The sequence below is a fragment of the Nicotiana tabacum genome, chromosome 11, assembly GCF_000715075.1.
Source record: "Nicotiana tabacum cultivar K326 chromosome 11, ASM71507v2, whole genome shotgun sequence".
NCBI lineage: Eukaryota > Viridiplantae > Streptophyta > Magnoliopsida > Solanales > Solanaceae > Nicotiana > Nicotiana tabacum.
Window position 1 is genome coordinate 85,579,554 of NC_134090.1, and position 7,083 is coordinate 85,586,636.

The 7,083-nt window shown below is 37.9% G+C and overlaps 1 long non-coding RNA gene across 1 annotated transcript; it reads left to right on the forward strand.

Annotated features, from left to right (window-relative positions):
* Nucleotides 1–976: 976 nt before the first annotated feature.
* LOC107814649 (uncharacterized) lies at nt 977–5,434 on the forward strand. Its single transcript, XR_001654602.2, has 2 exons — nt 977–1,263; nt 1,662–5,434. It is a non-coding gene; the product is annotated as an uncharacterized LOC107814649 (long non-coding RNA).
* Nucleotides 5,435–7,083: the final 1,649 nt, after the last annotated feature.

The following is a 7,083-nucleotide window of genomic DNA, read 5'->3' on the forward strand; positions in this document are numbered from 1 at the left end:
GGATGACGCCACTACACCGTGATGTCTCGGGCCATGAATCATGAGATAGAGGATTCGCAAGCCATAAAATGATGTTCTCGGGCCATGAGAATGGTGCCTCCGAACCATGATTCCTTTAAATGACGATGTGCGATATTGAGAGATCCTCAGTCCATGACATGGTGTCTTCATGCTATGAGGATGATGCCTTCGAACTATGACGCCTTCGGACAGAGACATGGTGATGCATATGAGCAAAACAAGACAGAGCTTAGTCTCGTACATGATCGGGATAGAGCTTAGTCCCGGAAAAGGTAAAATAATGCTAGGTTTTAGGAAGGGTAATGTTTAGTCATTAGACAAGGAAAGGCAGAGCTTAGCCTTATGCAGATGGGGAGGCAATGCTCCACCTCATGCGAGAAAGGGGAGACATCCTTATGCGAACAAGGAGGCAAAGCTTAGCCTCATGCAAGATTTGAGACAGGGCTTAGTCTCATGCAAATAGAAGGCAGTTCTTAGCCTTATGCAAATAGGGAGGCAAGGCTTAGCCTCTTGCAAGAGTTGAGATAGAGCTTAGTCCCATGCAAAGAGAAGACAATTATGAGATTTTCTTTATTGTAAAAATAGAAATTATTATCTCACAAGAAAAGAAGGTTATCTTTTTACCATTTTAAGAATTAAGCGTACGAGAATTTTTACTTTTTATATAAGATTAGAAAAATTATAAGTTGAGAAAATATATGTATTTTTACCTGGATGTTTTAATGAAATAATAGTATATGTATTTATGTTATATGGTACCACATAACTGTAATAGTACGATGTATAAAGTATATTAAAACTGAGTAGTATTTTAAGTAAGTTGAGATAATTCTTAATTATGCGGGTAATTAGTAATTATTCAAAATATTTTGGATAAGAACACAACGTGGCAAATTTTTTACTTAACACAAGTACGACTCACGCATTATTAGTATATGTGGCATCTTTAGAGGAATGTAGGCTAAAGCCATAGAAGACTTATCCATCGGTTCTCACTGCTATTGTTCTTTCTACTTCTCTTTAGTTTTTTTTTTCTTTTCAATTGGATCTTAACATCAGTTAGCTAGGCGCACAAAGGAATTTTGAAAAATAAGGTGTATCAATGCCAATAGATGGAAAAAATGTCTAAACTCTTCAAGTTGTATTTCTCGGTGATGGATTGCACTAAATGGTGTAGTACGAACTGATTTCTCTGTTAGTTGAGACTGCTATATTACAATGGGCCATCTACTAATTGAAAAGGTAATTTCAGCACGAACTGATTTCTCTGTTTTCTAATTCTTTTAATTTGTTTTAAAGTGCTTTTGTATCGGCACTTCTTTTAGAGAGCTTCCACATATTCTTATTGGAATGAAGGCTTAGGATCTTTATAGTTTTTATTGCATTTTGGATCAATAATTTGTTACTAGAGTTGTTGGATTGCAAAACTTTTTGGGAGCAAATCAATATATGGAAATATATAGGGAACAAGTATATGCAAGCATGAATCTGAAGATCTCGGAGGCTCCTCTTAGTTTTCTATGTACAGCTCTCAAGTAGGACCAACCTTACACGCACCCGTCAAAGCTTTTCAAATACATATTCTAAAAAAATAAATACATGATAAATCTCTTTGCTCTTTTTCCTCTTCTTGGTTGCAGTGTGTAATTACATGAAGCAGGCGAGAGCAACATGGTAAAAAGAAAATTCAAAGAGAAGCTTGAACTACGTTACTACTCCAAAAAAACACTTTTAAAAAAAAGGATATTCAAAAGTTTTTTGGGTTGATCAGGGTGACTTGAACTGGATTCATTTATGCTAATATTATACGTAGCTAAGGACGAAAAGAAAATTGTTCGCACTAACAGCAGCCCAGGTCAACTATTTGAATTGAAACAATCGGGAACTTTGTATAGTCATATATATAAGTACTAACTTTTAATCTTAGTATTCTTCAATATACCTTCATATTATGTATATGTATATATGTACAAGAAATATGCTAGAATTTCTAATATAATAGAGATACCAAATTTGGTGTTGTTGGGCCCGTGCTTTAGCACGGGTATGCGTGACTAGTGTCTTAATAGCTTGTGCCGGAATGAAAAGTTGTTATCTTGGGGAGTTGGTACATGGTCAAATCTTGAAATTGGGGTTCTTGATTATTATTTTTGTGGGTAATACTTTAATAGCTGTGTACACTGCTATTGACAATATGGAAGCTGCAAGATTAGTTTTTTATGAGATTTATGCATCCCACCCCAACTAGTTTAATTAGCTATGCATCCCACCCCAACTAGTTTGACTGAGTTCAATAAACTAAAAAACCACACATCTATGGTAGTTTGTCACAACTTCACTATGAGAAGTTTGATGTGTATTGCAATCTGCATCTAAAGTTGATCTTGGTGTAATATCCAATCTTAGGTATGTTAATGTTATCTCTTCTTTCTTTTTGACATAATATATACGACACGAACGAAACAAGCAAATGCACAACTTCTATTATTAACAGATTAGCACTGAAATACTTGTTATTAAGGTCTACTTGATTTTTTTTCTAAAGATATTGGGTCCTGGTAAAAAATTCACTATTTACAAATGTAGTCCAACCCACAGCTAGACAAGGACATAGAGTAGTAGAAGTGGTTATAAGTACCTACTTTATGATTATAGATAAGGAATTAACTAGTTTAATTATCACAAATATTAAAAATAATTAAAGCTAAACAAAAAGGAAAGACATCTCTTCATACAAAAGTAAAGTTCTAAATGGAGATTGAAAACAATCAGTACTATACCTTTCAGAGTCTTTTGTCATACAATTGTTGTAGAACTACTATCTTTTAAAATAGTAGTACTACTTAACAAAAATATGGTAGCATCAAAGAAGATTATCTTGCTTTAATACAAGCCATGAAAATACTACTAAAGCTTAAACTTGATTCCCCATGTGTCATATTATTTCATGATATTAACTAGAGCCATAATGGTCTTACGACGTACCGAGAAATTTTATTAACGTATTTCCTATGCATTTCATACATTTATACATACATATTTACCCATGACTCAGACGACGTTATATACGCATATATATATGTGTATATATATGTATATGGGATATGAGAAAAGGTTACGACATTATATACACACCACCACCTGATCAGTTGGTGTACGATGATGATGTTGCCCATAGTGGCTGAGATATGACTCAGGCAGCATTATATACGCATATATATGTATGTATATATATGTATATGAGATATGAAAAAAGGTTACGGTGTTATATACGCACCACCACCTGATCACCTGGTATACATTGATGACTTTGCCCACAATGGCCGAGATGATATGATAGAATGCCCTTAGAGGCCTAATGATGTTATGAAATATGTGTATGCACGGCATGAAATTCATACGCATATTCATGACACTATAATTATTTCACTATTTACAGAACTATCCAGACTTACCGGCTGAATCATTTACTCTATGTTTCTTTATATACTTATTCACATGCCTTACATACTCAGTACATTATTCGTACTGACGTCCTTTTGTTGAGGACGTTGCATTCATGCCTGCGGGTATAGATAATCAGTTGAGGAGCCCTCATAGTAGACAAGATTGGCATTCAACGAAGGATCGGTAAGACTCTACCTCATTTGAGGTCAAATAATCGTTGAGGCTTTATAGACAGAGATTCAGATTGTACATTGTGTCAGAGGCCTTGACGACCCATATGTATTCATGTTTTCAGAACAACGGTTTATTAATATAACATTTGATCACATACAATTGTACATTATGAGTTGTGGCCATATCGGCCCATGATAGCTACAAAAGGAATAAATGAGTTACACAATGGTTCACTCGCACCAGGTGCCAGCCACGCCTCCCCAGGTTTAGGGCGTGACAAAAATGTTTAGCCTTATGCAAATAGGGAGGTAGGCATTAGCCTCATGCAAGATTTGAGACATGGCTTAGTCTCGTGCAAAGAGAAGGCAATGCTTAGCCTGTTGCAAATAGGGAGGCAGGGCTTAGCCTTATGCAAGAACTGAGACAGAGCTTGGTCTCATGCAAAGAGAAGGCAATCCTTAGCCTTATGCAAATAGGGAAGCAGGGCTTAGTCTCATGCAAGAATTGAGACAGAGCTTAGTCTCATGCAAAGAGAAGGCAATGCTTAGCCTTATGCAAATAGGGAGGCATGGCTTAGCCTCATGCAAGATTTGAGATAGGGCTTAGTCTCATGCAATGGGCAAATAGCAAATAGGAGTAGAATATTTCTTAGCTGGAGATATATTTGCACTTGGCGGTCCAGTTGTTATAAAGGGAATGATTTTAAGGCGCACGTACTTATTGTTATTCCTTGTTCCTGAATCCAAAAAAATCGTGAGTTTTGCAGGGGAGGTTGGTTCATGTCTTTGTCTGCTTGTTTTGTTTTTCTTTGCTCTGGAGATCCTATTCGAGTTACCTTGGGCAACACCTGGCTGCCATAGAAATAAGGTTTTCGAAAAATTGCACTTATTTGATGAAATAGAGTTATCTTAGAAAACATAGTGGTCTATAATATCAAGTAAATTAGATGAACTAATGACTGTGACACTTTTAGAGACATTGCGACTTCTTTGCGTTAGAATTTTGAGGATCTTCCTCAAAATTCTACCCCAGTTTATTAAGTGATCCTTCAGTCGTTCTGCATGTAATGAAGTTTGTCGGACCTGCTCCGGAATTTTGAGAATCCTTCTCAAAATTTTGCCCCAGTTACTTAACCGATTTTTTAAATGTCTTACATGTGATGACGTTAGCTGGACTTGGTCAGGAAATTTTAGGACTCCCTACAATTCTGCCACAGTTTTTGTTGTGGGGAAAATGAGAATTTTATTAAGATGTGACAGAGCCCACAGGGCTGCCTATGTATTCTTTCTTAAATGAGAATCTGGTCAAGCGTAGTTCAGTTACATCAAATGAAGAAATTTAAATATAGTATCTCTTGACTTCGTTCGAATTGATAGACTTTGTCTATACAGCTAAAATTGGAGAGTTTGATTTTTGATCATTATGACATTCAATAGCCCGTTTTCAGAAGGCCCGAGGCATAACTCGAGGTTCGACCCCGAGGGTTCCCTATCTCAACCTCGGGGTAGTGTAAGTCGGTGGCTACCATGGATAAGCGGGAAATTCCCAAGGCGCGTGATTATTATTGACGAGGTCTACAAAAATAGTACCAATCTGTACCGTGAAGTTAAATAGTTTTACTAGCTGCAAATCTTTATAATAAATGCATATGTACTATATTGGGATTCCCCCTGCTATATAAAGGGGACCCTTGTTATTTCTTGCACACATGAGATTCAATACAAGAACAAGAACATTCTCCATTGTCTTTCCTTTGATTTATTGCTTACATTTATTGTTGTTCATTTATTAATCATCATTGATTATAAAAAGCCATTATTGAGGACCTTGAAACTATTATTACTTCATCGATCGTCCCAGTCAAGCTCATTAGCATGACCTCGAGGCCCAGCGTAGGCCAGCTCGAGGCCCCTATTCACCCCGATTCACGATCGTTTGGTTTGAATATTAACACTACCTCTTACTCTTACTTTACTTTCTTAGCTGATACTTAGCATCTATTGCCTACAAACTAGCATAAAAAAATCACGTATTTTTAGAATCACTTAATCAAATCTAATTGTAATTACTATTTTTAAGGTAAACAGTTTGGCGCCTACCGTGGGGCTAAAAACAATAGTTATTGTTTTCGTGCTAGTTTACTTAAAACACAAGTTATTCTTTAAACTTTCTCTTGTCGAAGAATCTTTGATTTCAGGTCAAAATGTCTAACTCAGTAAATGCACATGAAAGTAATGGTCCTGAGGACCATGGAGAAAATGGTGTAGTTGTTCCAGGCATCGGTGTACCACTACAAAAACCTGAGGATGCACCAGAGCCAATCCATGTGGATGTGGTCTCACGCAATGCCCAACACATTGATATAAGCTCTCACACTAACGAGAGTATATGCCCAGAAAACCAACAAGAAGCTCAGAGAACCCCAGCCCGGGAGGAACAAAAGGTTAGCCTTCATGTCATTTTTGAGATGTTGCAGGCACAACAGCTGACGATTGCTCAACTTCAGCGCCACAAAAAAACTCCAAGCACAACAGCACCGGAAATGGCTCCTCGAGCCAAACAAGTACCAGAAAGATCGAGCAACAACGGGTCAGCAGCCGACCCCGCTATTATGAAGATGCTCGAGGACCTCATAAAGAGGATTGAATCGGGTGAAAGAAGATAGAAGCTAATGATAAAAAGGAGGAGACCTACAACTCAAGGGTCGATCAGATCCTGGGAGCACCCCCGATCCTGAAGGGTGTTGATTTCAAGAAATTCGTACAAAAGTCATCCCCATCAAGTGTAGCTCTGAAACCCATCCCGAAGAAATTCGGAATGCCTGATCTCCCGAAGTACAACGGAACCTCGGATCCTAACGAGCACGTCACTACTTACACTTGTGCCGTAAAGGGAGATAACCTGAAAGACGAAATTGAATACGTCCTGTTGAAGAAATTAGGGGAAACACTTTCTCAAGGGGCAATGATGTGGTATCACAACCTATCCCCAAATTCGATAGACTCATTCGCCATGCTGGCAGATTCTTTTATAAAGGCACATGCCGGTGCCATCAAGGTTGCTACAAGGAAGTCCAAGGTCTTCAAAATCAAACAGTGAGAAAATGAGATGTTGCAGGAGATTGTATCTCGCTTTTAAATGGAGAGAATGGAGTTACCACCAGTCTATGATGATTGGGTAGTGCAAGCCTTCACCCAAGGTATGAATGAACGATGCTCAGTAGCTTCAAAACAGCTAAAGCAGAACATGGTTGAATATCCTACCGTGACTTGGGCGGATGTCCACAACCGATATCAATCAAAGATAAGGGTCAAGGATGACCAACTGGAAGCCCCCTTGAGCTCAGTATATCCAAGCAGGCTTCTCTCGAAGGAGCCAAAGCCGAACAAGGAAATGTACCAACCATACACTAAAGATCAAAGAAACACCCCAAGGCGTAAC